The 12,342-nt window shown below is 48.2% G+C and overlaps 1 pseudogene; it reads left to right on the top strand.

Moving 5' to 3' along the window:
• The first annotated feature begins 10,095 nt into the window (after positions 1–10,095).
• LOC118076974 (nucleoplasmin-like) lies at positions 10,096–11,178 on the top strand (annotated as a pseudogene).
• Positions 11,179–12,342: the final 1,164 nt, after the last annotated feature.

Raw genomic sequence — 12,342 nt, 5'->3', positions numbered from 1 at the left:
TACTGTATTACATTTCTGCAGCATAATTTTATATGTACTAATACATTAGAAGCGTCATACAGCTATATACATTGCTGTACATATCTGCTTATATTCTGGTTACTTTAGGACAGGGGTCCCCAGACTTACCCGCCTTCGTGCTGGTGCCCGCCCCGCCGATTGCGCGGCGGGCCGGAGGGCGGGAGAGGGCACGCGCAGTGGGCCGGAGGGTGGGGGAGTGCGCGCCAGTGCGCATGCGCACACCCATTTACTGGCGCGGTGGCGCGCTTCCAGGCCAGAAAAATCGCTGAAAATTGTTTGTGCGCATGCGTATGGCCTCCCCCGACCCGGAAGTGCACCTCCCCCGGCCCGGAAGTGCACCGGAAATGACCTCTTCTGGGTCGGGAGAGGCCCATACGCATGCGCAGAAACGATTTTCGGCAATTTTTTCCCGATCTGGAAGTGTGCCGCCGCGCAGCGCGCTGCAAGAGCAGGCGGCGGCAGCGGGCGGCGGGGGGCGTCGCGGGCCGGATTGGGAGGCCAATTGGGCCGCATCCGGCCCGGGGGCCGTAGTCTGGGGACCCCTGCTTTAGGAGATAAGAATGTATATCATAATACATATGTGACAATTGTTCATATTTTGAAGCCCACCAAGCTTATTCAAATGTTGTGAAATGAATATGCAGACCGAAACATTACTATCCTTGGAAATTCACAGTTCTCTGAACTTTGGGATGCAGTTCTCCAATCAAATAATGTGTATACGCCTTTATTTATTTATTTCATTAATTTTTCTACATTGCTTGATTGTAAAAGGTCTCAAAGTGGCAAATGGATAAAAACAATAAACATCAAGAAATAAATTCTGTCATGCTTTAAAAAACATGCAAAAGTTAAAATACTAAACCCGATCAAAATTATCTCAACTTTCTAATCAAAATATTACGGGACAGTATACGTTATATTACAATTAGAGGAAATTGTTTGAAAAAAATGTATATCAAGTCAAATTGCGTACAAAATATGGATATTAGGAGAATTTTGCCCTGAAATGCTGGTGATTGTTTTATGAGGACTTAAGAAAACAAATTGCAGAATTGCAGAAATGTTGAGAACTGAACTTACGACTGGAAAAGCAATAAACCAAAATCGACTCATTCCCCCCCCCCCCATGTCAGTATACTGATGACAATTCACTCTGTAATTATGGAGAATCTCTCCTCATGATTTGAAGTGGTACAAAGGATGGTCTACAGATTAGTTCAGAATAGTACCACTTTCTGGAAGGCTTGAAGACACAAAGCTGGGCTCCACAGTCTCTGTCCATGCAAGAGGGATGCCATGATCAATAAAATTGAAAGCTGTGTCAAAGAGAATCCACAAGGTCCCTTTTGGCTGTCAGCCAGAACACTTTCAGTCCTGACTGGCAGCTGGGAACCTGATTGCAAAAGGAATCTCAGAGCTAGCACCACCTAGAAGTAAACTACTTTGACAAAAGAAAAACACTTACACATTAGAATAAAAAATGGGCGCTCTGAAACTGAAGCTGGGGTTCAACTGAAGTCTTCAAAGGAGAAAAGAACAAAGTAGTGGTCTCTGTACTGACTCCTTCAAAGAAACTGAAAAGGGCCCTCATCCAAAGAGGAAGAAAAAGGTGCATTATAAATCAACCAAGCTAACATTTTCTCCTGGGTGTTCAATCCCAGCCAAAATGGGCAAAGGTTGAGGAGACATACTGAAAACAGCAAGGTGGTTTCAGGGATTAGCATCATTGGGTACCTGCTGAAGCCCATGGTCCAGCAGGGGGGTTCACTGCCAATTCCTGGATCCTCATGGCCCTGCAGATTGTTTTCTTTGATGTTGCTGTGTTATCTGGCTTGCTCAGAACAAGCATCTCCATGCGTATCTGCAGACTCATGAAGGAAGAGGATGATCCTAGAATGGCAATTTCCCGGAGTACAACAACAACAACAAAACCACTGAATTATTTTTGTTTAGCAACAAAGAAGAAGTCTAGGCTTCAGCTGTTCTACTTCTTGTGAAAGATGCTTAAGATCTCAGGGCTCTCTGTAGCTAATAGACAGGTGATCTTGAGCCTAGGTTGCAGGAAGACAGAGCATTTCATGATTTCAGGAAGAGTAGGCTCACTCCTGTCCATATCAATAGATGGTTTCAGCAGGAAGGTCAAGTACATTTTGTTGTAGTTTGTAAGATACTTGCCAGCAGTGGTGGAGCTTCATTCTCCGGCACCGGGGGCGGGGCTAGAGCCCGTTCTGGGGGTGGGGTGTGCCTCCCGGAGGCGTGGGGCGCGAGTTCCAGGGGTGTGGCGTGAGATTTGGGGGCGTGGTGGGCGCCCGCGATGGCGCCTCTTGGAGGCTGCCGCTCAGGCCGGCCCGCCCCCACCACCCCTATCTTCCTATGCCCCTGCTTGCCAGTTCACTTTTCCCTGACAACCTTAAGCTTCAACCTTTAAATGCCTGCTGAAAAGTTTTCTCTACTGCCAGGCTTATGCACACAAGTAAGAACGCATCTTTCCATAATACTTAGTTGATGTTCTTTGATTTAATTTGTATATGTGTAATGGTGTTGCTGGCTTCCTCACAAGTAAGCAACTCCAAACCCTGTACTTGGTTTTTACAGGGTTTTATTATATACATATGTACAAGACAGAGCATCAAAAAGCATGACTGTACTAATCCGATTCAGAACTCGGAAGCATCTCCCTTCGTGACTTGCGCCAACATAGCCCCCTGGGCACCTTGAACCTCCTCTGTTGGTCCCTCCTCTCCCCCCCTCCTCTGTTGGGGTGAGGGTGCTGGTGGAACACCTTCTTCACTAGAGCTGCTCAGTTGAGGAACCGGCACTGTAGCTCCTGGAACCTCCCCCTCTTGAGTGCTTTGGTCCGCCCTCTGCAACTCTCCCTCTGGAGCTCTCGTCTTCTCAACATCCCTAAGGGTCTGCACGTCCTCCTGAACCCCATTCCCACCTTCCGGAGGAAGCTGCCAGGAGCTAGGCCAGGGGTCCCCAAATTAAGGCTTCTCAATCCGGCCCGCGGACGGTCCAGGAATCAGCATGTTTTTACATGAGTAGAATGTGTCCTTTTATTTAAAATGCATCTCTGGGTTATTTGTGGGGCATAGGAATTCATTCATTATTATTTTCAAAATATAGTCCGGCCCCCCATAAAGTCTGAGGGACAGTAGACCGGCCCCCTGCTGAAAAAGTTTGCTGACCCCTGTGCTAGGCTCTGGGGATCTGGCAGTGTCTGAGAGCCCTCCCTCCGATCCACCAGGCTCTCCGCTGACCCCTGGTGGTCCCCTGACAATATGTTTTATTATGCAGTATACAGTGGAACCTCGGTTTATGAACACCCCGGTTTACGAATTTTCGGTTTACGAACGCTGCAGACCCATCTGGAATGGATTAATTCACTTTCCATTACTTTCAATGGGAAAGTTCGCTTCAGTTTATGAACGCTTCAGTTTATGAACAGACTTCCGGAACCAATTACACCCATGCTTCAGGTTAAGAACACTTCAGGTTGAGTACTCCGGGGACCCGTCTGGAATGGATTAATCCACTTTCCATTACTTTCAATGGGAAAGTTGCCTTCAGTTTATGAACACTTCAGTTTAAGTACTCCGCGGACCGTCTGGAACAGATTAATCCACTTTCCATTACTTTCAATGGGAAAGTTCGCTTCAGTTCATGAACGCTTCAGTTTATGAACAGACTTCCGGAACCAATTGTGTTCATAAACCAAGGTACCGTGTTTCTCATATTATAAGACATGTCTTATATTAATTTTTTCCTCAAAAAAACACGACATGGCTTATTTTCGAGGGATGTCTTATTTTTTAATAAAGTGCACGCGGGCGCTGTTTGCCGGGCTTGTCAAGCCCAGCAAACAGCGCCCGCCGATCTTCGGTGACAGGCGGGGGTGGGCGGAGAGCGGAGAACGATCTCCGCTTCCCCCCCACCCCCGCCTGTCACACAGCACAGGTCCGAAGATCGGCGGGCGCTGTTTGCCGGGCTTGTCAAGCCCAGCAAGGAGCGCCCGCCGATCTTCGGTGACAGGCGGGGGTGGGGGGAGAGCGGAGAACGATCTCCGCTTCTCCCCCACCCCCGCCTGTCACACAGGACAGGGCCGAAGATCGGCGGGCGCTGTTTGCCGGGCTTGTCAAGCCCAGCAAGGAGCGCCCGCCGATCTTTGGTGACAGGCGGGGGTGGGGGGAGAGCGGAGAACGATCTCCGCTTCCCCCCCACCCCCGCCCGTCATACAGCACAGGTCCGAAGATCGGCGGGCGCTGTTTGCCGGGCTTGTCAAGCCCAGCAAACAGCGCCCGCCGATCTTCGGTGACAGGCGGGGGTGGGGGGAGAGCGGAGAACGATCTCCGCTTCCCCCCCACCCCCGCCTGTCACACAGGACAGGTCCGAAGATCGGCGGGCGCTGTTTGCCGGGCTTGTCAAGCCCAGCAAACAGCGCCCGCCGATCTTCGGTGACAGGCGGGGGTGGGGGGAGAGCGGAGAACGATCTCCGCTTCCCCCCCACCCCCGCCTGTCACACAGGACAGGTCCGAAGATCGGCGGGCGCTGTTTGCCGGGCTTGTCAAGCCCAGCAAGGAGCGCCCGCCGATCTTTGGTGACAGGCGGGGGTGGGGGGAGAGCGGAGAACGATCTCCGCTTCCCCCCACCCCCGCCTGTCACACAGCACAGGGCCGAAGATCGGCGGGCGCTGTTTGCCGGGCTTGTCAAGCCCAGCAAGGAGCGCCCGCCGATCGTTGGTGACAGGCGGGCGTGGGGGGAGAGTGGAGAACGATCTCCGCTTCTCCCCCCCACCCCCGCCTGTCACACAGGACAGGTCCGAAGATCGACGGGCGCTGTTTGCCGGGCTTGTCAAGCCCAGCAAGGAGCGCCCGCCGATCTTTGGTGACAGGCGGGGGTGGGGGGAGAGCGGAGAACGATCTCCGCTTCCCCCCCCACCCCCGCCTGTCACACAGGACAGGTCCGAAGATCGGCGGGCGCTGTTTGCCGGGCTTGTCAAGCCCAGCAAACAGCGCCCGCCGATCTTCGGTGACAGGCGGGGGTGGGGGGAGAGCGGAGAACGATCTCTGCTTCCCCCCCACCCCCGCCTGTCACACAGCACAGGGCCGAAGATCGGCGGGCGCTGTTTGCCGGGCTTGTCAAGCCCAGCAAACAGCGCCCACCGATCTTCGGTGACAGGCGGGGGTGGGGGGAGAGCGGAGCACGATCTCCGCTTCCCCCCCACCCCCGCCCGTCACACAGCACAGGGCCGAAGATCGGCGGGCGCTGTTTGCCGGGCTTGTCAAGCCCAGCAAACAGCGCCCGCCGATCTTCGGTGACAGGCGGGGGTGGGGGGAGAGCGGAGCACGATCTCCGCTTCCCCCCCACCCCCGCCTGTCACACAGCACAGGGCCGAAGATCGGCGGGCGCTGTTTGCCGGGCTTGTCAAGCCCAGCAAGGAGCGCCCGCCGATCTTTGGTGACAGGCGGGGGTGGGGGGAGAGCGGAGAACGATCTCCGCTTCCCCCCCACCCCCGCCTGTCACACAGGATAGGTCCGAAGATCGGCGGGCGCTGTTTGCCCGGCTTGTCAAGCCCAGCAAACAGCGCCCGCCGATCTTCGGTGACAGGCGGGGGTGGGGGGAGAGCGGAGCACGATCTCCGCTTCCCCCCCACCCCCGCCCGTCATACAGCACAGGGCCGAAGATCGGCGGGCGCTGTTTGCCGGGCTTGTCAAGCCCAGCAAGGAGCGCCCGCCGATCTTTGGTGACAGGCGGGGGTGGGGGGAGAGCGGAGAACGATCTCCGCTTCCCCCCACCCCTGCCTGTCACACAGCACAGGTCCGAAGATCGGCGGGCGCTGTTTCCCGGGCTTGTCAAGCCCAGCAAGGAGCGCCCGCCGATCTTCGGCTCTGTCCCCCGATGCGCTACGGCTCGGGGAAGCAGGCAGGGAGCTCCTGCTGGGTCCCGCGCCTTCGCCTCTCGCTTGGTCGGGGCTTTGCGATAGTGCTTATTTTCGGGGTATGTCTTATTTTTCACCAACCCTTAGAAATCCTGTCATGTCTTATTTTTTGGGGATGCCTTAAAATATGAGAAACACGGTACCACTGTATAGATATTATGGCAAACTGCTTTGATATTCTTTATGATAGGGCGGTATATTAATGCAGCATCGTGCTCTTCTGATCATGCCGCCAATATGAGCATTTTGGCTTGCCAGATGGAGTGATCTTCCTCTCCTTCCCCTGCATGCTGTTTTCGAGTTCTCCTGACTGGAGCTTTCCCAACAAAAAGGGCAATGGGTGATTTAAAAGCAATAGACCCTTAAATGAACTATAAGCTGTTTGTTTGGATTAGCCATGTTCTTTTCGCCACCTACACCCAGGTTGTCTTCCTTCCATTAAATCATTGAGTGGGCTGAATTCCGGTAGTCAGCTGGGAGAGAATGCCTTGGGGCTGTCAATGACCACCTCCTAGGATAACTGTCTACTCCAGTTATCAATTAAGGTTCAATGTAACATCCTGCCAGATCATATAAATAACCACCCAAAGCTATTAGAAGAAAAGTCTGTTCCATTAGCTTCAGGGGTTGACTATCCTAACAGGTCAACATAAACAGGATTGGAACAGAACTGTTCAGGACAACAAGATCAATCCTTCATCCACAGGACATCCACTGTTTGAGCTCCATGAACCAGGTAAAAAAATGGTGTGGGTTTGGAGGGAACTTACTATTAAAATGAGCACATGCTCAGTTTTCATTACCAGAACCAAGCTTGCTGTTCTGTCACACAAAAATTCGCTCCTGGCTTCCTTCCCACAAGTTTCCATCCCAGTAGTTCCCAGTAGTCTAATTTAGAAGTAGGCGGGATGTTTTTTGGCTGGGGCAACCCAGCCAGATGGGCAAGGTATAAAGAATAACATTATTGTTGTTGATGTTGTCGTTGCTCTTGGGAGTCAGAATACTTACTGATCAACTGCAAATCATTCTTAAGAACTCCCAGGAGATCCTGATTTACCGTTGGTCCATCCCTACTGTAAATAAAAGAGGGAAAACATACCTCTTAAGGTAAGTTTAGGGAGGGCAGCTAGGGTACACAATGGTTTGCTTCCTTGGTCTTGCGGACTCAATACCTTGTCTGGCACAGTAACATCTGAAGTGAAGCTAATGGGGCATGCTCAGGATAGCAGTGAGGTGTACTGTGGTACAAGTAAAACACGGAGCAGTTTTAAAGCAGGATGCAGCTGACAAAAACTCTGTTTCTGCATGCAGATTGTGTTAGTTAGGTTGGGTTGATTGTCTCTCTCTCACACAGTTTCAGCATCTTGGTTCTGTGGTTCATTAAAACAGGAGGCGTCCAAAAATGCTGCGGTTCAATCTCCAATGATTGCCTTGCAACACGTTGGCTTATATAGTAAAGAAAAATGATTCCCTTCAGACAGGATTCAGAGGAAAGTCCATGACCTGTGTTATTCTGGAGGTCAAGCTAGAGGCTCGTAGTAGTCCCGCTTGGCCTTAAAACTTATTAAAATCTCAGACGAAACAAGCTAAGAGCAATGTGAAGAGAGACCATAATTTTAAGCATGGTTATTTCTGTGATTCAATTTTGTGTTCTAATCTGCAGGGATGGAAGAAGCAATGCAATCTTTCCCCTCTTCTTTTCTTTCTTTCAGCATCGTGCACTTGCTTCTCCAATTGTTTCTTAGGAAAATAATAATGTTATTGTTACATTTCTTCTTCTTTTTAAACGTCAATAATTTGGCGGTGCCTCAGAATGCACTCTTTGAATTCAAGGCAGTCTTGCCTAGTGAATTTTTCTCTAATATTGTCAGCGACTGCCTGGACAATGAGGGGTGGCGACTGGATACTGATGAGTGGCCACCGGAAGAAGCAGGATTGGAGACTGACTTGGAAGAATGGATCAGTGATCTGAGTGTGTAACAGCCAGGAGACAAGAGTCAGATGCAGGAGAAGTTGCAGGTCAGAGGCAGAGTGAATCACAGTTTCAGGAAGAGGAAGAGATAGATCAGGCTGAAGTAGTAGTAGTAGTAGTAATAATAATAATAATAATAATAATAATAATAATAATAATAATAATAATAATTTATTATTTATACCCTGCCCATCAGGCTGGGTCTCCCCAGCCTCTCTGGGCAACTCCCAACAGAATACTAAAACATGGTAAAACATTGAACATTAAAAACTTCCCTAAACAGGGCTGCCTTCAGGTGTCTTCTAAAAGTCAGATCGTTGTTTATGTCCTTGACATCTGGTAGGAGGGTGTTCCACAGGGTGGGCGCCACTACTGAGAAGGCCCTCTGTCTGGTTCCCTGGAGTTTCACTTCTCGCAGTGAGGGAACCAGCAGAAGACCCTCAGAGCTGGACCTCAGTGTCCGGGCTCAACGATGGGGGTGGAGATGCTCCTTAAGGGAAACTGGACCGAGGCCGTTTAGGGCTTTAAAAGTCAGCACCAGCACTTTGAATTGTGCTCGGAAACGTACTGGGAGCCAATTAAGTCTTTCAGGACCGGTGTCCTGAACAGGACTGGAGAAATAAGTTGCAGGAGGAGGGAATGAGAAATTAGGCTGATGCAGAGTCAAGGACTTCCACAGCTCCCCATCCCTGCACCACTGTCTTCCATGACCAGGAAAGGATTGAAGCATGAGGAGCAGAAACAGGTTACATGTATGCATTGTCTTCACTGCAAGCAGTTTGTGTGTGGGAGATAAATAAACCGAAGTTGGGGCAGGGCCTCTCTGTTGATGCAACCGCCTCGGATGCACACTTGGGAGTAGCTGAGAGACATAGGACTGATGGACATGCCTTTTCCTAACTTGTAAGTGTACCTTGAACAATAAAGAGTTAAGTCCTCACACTGGGCATTCCTTGCCTGACAGCGCTGTGACAAATAGCCTGAAAGCTTGTTTATGAATTAAAAATGTCACATATTTGGTTATATGACTGATCTACACACCTTTCCTATGCTTACGGTTCACTGCAGATGGATGAATCAGTTTCTCTCCTTGTTTTCCCCAACTTAAGTTCAGTTCTTCACATTTCTCCAGTAGTTTGTTTTTAGCAACAACAACCAATCTGCATGAAGTTTCACCTGCATTTTAATTTCTTATATTTGTATTCCACACTTCCTCTCAAAGGAGAATTTCTCTTAATCTACACATTTTTGTATGCAATCTTTTTTTAAAAAAATTAATTTGCAAATTTACAAACAATCATCAAGCAAAAAAAAAAATAATTCCATAAATTACCATGGATTTCCCCCCTCCCATTTGCCGGTCCTGCATCTTCTCTGTTAATCCAATTCTATTAAATCTCCATTACAACCATAGTCCAACATGCAGCAGCTAGACTGGTGACTGGGAGCGGCTGCCGAGACCACATAACACTGGTCCTGAAAGGCCTACATTGGCTCCCAGTACGTTTCCGAGCACAATTCAAAGTGTTGGTGCTGACCTTTAAAGCCCTAAACGGCCTCGCTCCAGTATACCTGAAAAAGCGTCTCCACCCCCATCGTTCTGCCCGGACACTGAGGTCCAGCGCCAAGGGCCTTTCTGGCAGTTCCCTCGCTACGAGAAGCCAAGTTGCAGGGAACCAGGCAGAGGGCCTTCTTGGTAGTGGCACCCACCCTGTGGAATGCCCTCCCACCAGAGGTCAAAGAGAACAACAATTACCAGACCTTCAGAAGACATCTCAAGGCAGCCCTGTTTAGGGAAGCTTTTAATGTTTGATGGATTTCTGTATTTTAATATTTTGTTGGAAGCTGCCCAGAGTGGCTGGGGGAACCCAGCCAGATGGGCGGGGGATAAATAAATTGGGGTCATGAAGAGTCGGACACGACTAAATGACTAAACAACAACAACAAAAATAAATTATTATTATTATTATTATCATTATTATTTAACTACAAGTGTCACTCCACATTTTTGTATGCAATCTTGCCCAATATGCACATTTTTACAAGCAACTTCACCTGATATAATGCAGGTTTTATGTTTTTGTTGTTATTATTTTAAGAAATATGTGCGTTTTTATAGTGCATGTTATATGGTTGGAGAATTTCATCACAAAACCCAGAGAGGTGAGGATTTTGAAAAACTGCTCCCTTTCAGTTTGTGCATTGTTTTGTTGTCCTTTTGTTTGTTTGGGAAGCTTAAGATCCCCTCTCTAAACTGGAAGACAGTATGATCACCGCTGAAAGTTGTAGATCAGAGAAGCCTACCTGTATACAGTAATTGGTGGAGGTCAGCTAGGCGGGGAGAACCTAACCTGCATGTTTGATATCCCAGAGGAGTGGTCTTATGATCACTCAGCAGCTGTCCCTGAGGAAGGTCTGTCTAGGGGAAAATGCCAAGGATGAAATCAGTCTTGTGGAGATCACGCCCCCAGAAGACAGCAAGGCATTGACTGCAATGTGTGTAGCAACCTTGAAACTTTCTGTGCTCCCAGTGTCTTATCTTAGTGGGACTTGACCTGACTCCTCCTGCCTCATTCAGACTAAAATCAGGGCTCTGGGCCCATCTACTTTGCCAGGCAACATTTCTCAGTTGCCGTTCACTGGGATGGCGATGGAGATCAGGAAAAGTGCTTTGAGGAAGGAAAAGAAGCGACAGAAAGCTTTTCCAAGGAAGCGTCTCCTGTAAAAACTGTCAACATCCAACCCCGCAAGCATGCATTTGCAGTGAAGAAAGAACAACAGCAATCTGTTCAGGAGCAATCTCTGGGGAGTAAAGCAAGCAGAATAAGGAAGCCTGCATTGAAGGGAGAACTGTGCTTATGAGTTCTGATAGAAGAAACTGAAAGATGGGTCTATTTAGAGCTGATCAAAATGAATAAAAAGTGCACATTATATGAAAAAGAAAATAGGAAAATGGATGCCTTCTGCTACATCTCCCAGGTTGGGGAAAACTCACCTTTGGTTTGAAGACCAAGGACAGTAGCTGTCTTTTCCTTCCCTGTTCTTTTCATTGCCTAAACACATGTAAAGGTGTGCAGAGGAAATCCCAGTAGATGTTGAGACATCTAAACCCCAATAGATCAACCAACCCACTTCCCTTCTGGCTGGTTAGCCTGATCTTCTTGGCTTGGACAAGCACCTCTAATCATGGGACTCAGCTACGCTAATCAATTATATTGTTATAACTGTGTTCTAAACATGTGACACCATATGGTGTTGTAGAGCAGTTTTGCATTGAGAGCTTTTATAGCATTTTTTTCTATTGCGTTTTTAAAAAATCAATGTAGATCCAGCCCATAAGAATTCGGGGTACCACTTGCATTGCCTTAAACTGGGTGGAAAGTGGGATGCCACAGATCGTAGTGAAGTGCTGGAGAGGAGGGAAGTGTCTTATATCAGGAGCGGCTAACATGTGACTCCTCGGGGGGCTCCTCCAACAAGACTCAAGTCCTCTTTCAATGAAAGAACCCAGGGCAAACCATATCTTGCCCACAATTTTAAGACTATAAAGGGCAATAGCCCACAGTGATATGAACCATTTGCTTGTTTAAGTACATTCTTCAGAATCTCAAGTGTAAAAAATAATTTCTTCTAAGGATCCTGAATATCTAGAGATTTCTTAAACATTTACATACAAAATCAATTCATTTCCCTACACATCATCTTTACTTTAAGTGCAATCCTATACAGTGGTACCTTGGTTTGCATACGTCTTGGTTTGCGTATGTTTTGGATTACAAACATGTCAAACCCAGAAATGTGTGTCCCAGTTTGCAACCTTTTTTTGGATTACAAGCCATTTTTGGGGATTACAAACAAATTTATTTGGAGGTCCCACTGGCGAAAGCGCACCTTGGGTTACAACCTGTTTTGGTTTACAAACGGACCTCTGGAATGGATTGTGGTTGTAAACCAAGGTACCACTGTACTTCTAAACTCAGAAGTAAACCCAATTGAGCTTGCCTCTAAGTAGATAAGTCTCTAAGTAAGTCTCATTATGCTCTGGGGAACTTACTTCTGAATAGGCATGCATAGGATTGCTCTATTAATGAGTAAATGCCGTGCATAGTCACTGCATTTTACAACATACATTGCACTGTAGGAAATTGAATAAAGGAGAGCCGTCTTGAAATCTTACACTCCAGAAATCTTTGATAGTTTGCATCTGTTCTCCATAATTCTAACATTTTGAATTTTGATAGAAAAGAATCACACCGGGGATTTTTGAGACTGCGTGTGTGCTTACGAGCTGCTAAAACAACCATTTGATAAATTCTATTTTAACAGTGCAAATCATCCTCATAGAAATAAAATTGCTTTCCTGTAGATTACAGCAAAGTATTGGCACTGAATACATTTGGAATCTGAT

This window comes from Zootoca vivipara, chromosome 10 (assembly GCF_965207765.1).
Source record: "Zootoca vivipara chromosome 10, rZooViv2.hap1.1, whole genome shotgun sequence".
Classification (NCBI taxonomy): domain Eukaryota; kingdom Metazoa; phylum Chordata; class Lepidosauria; order Squamata; family Lacertidae; genus Zootoca; species Zootoca vivipara.
Note: the sequence above shows the minus strand (reverse complement) of the source record. Positions and strands in the feature narration are given on the sequence as shown.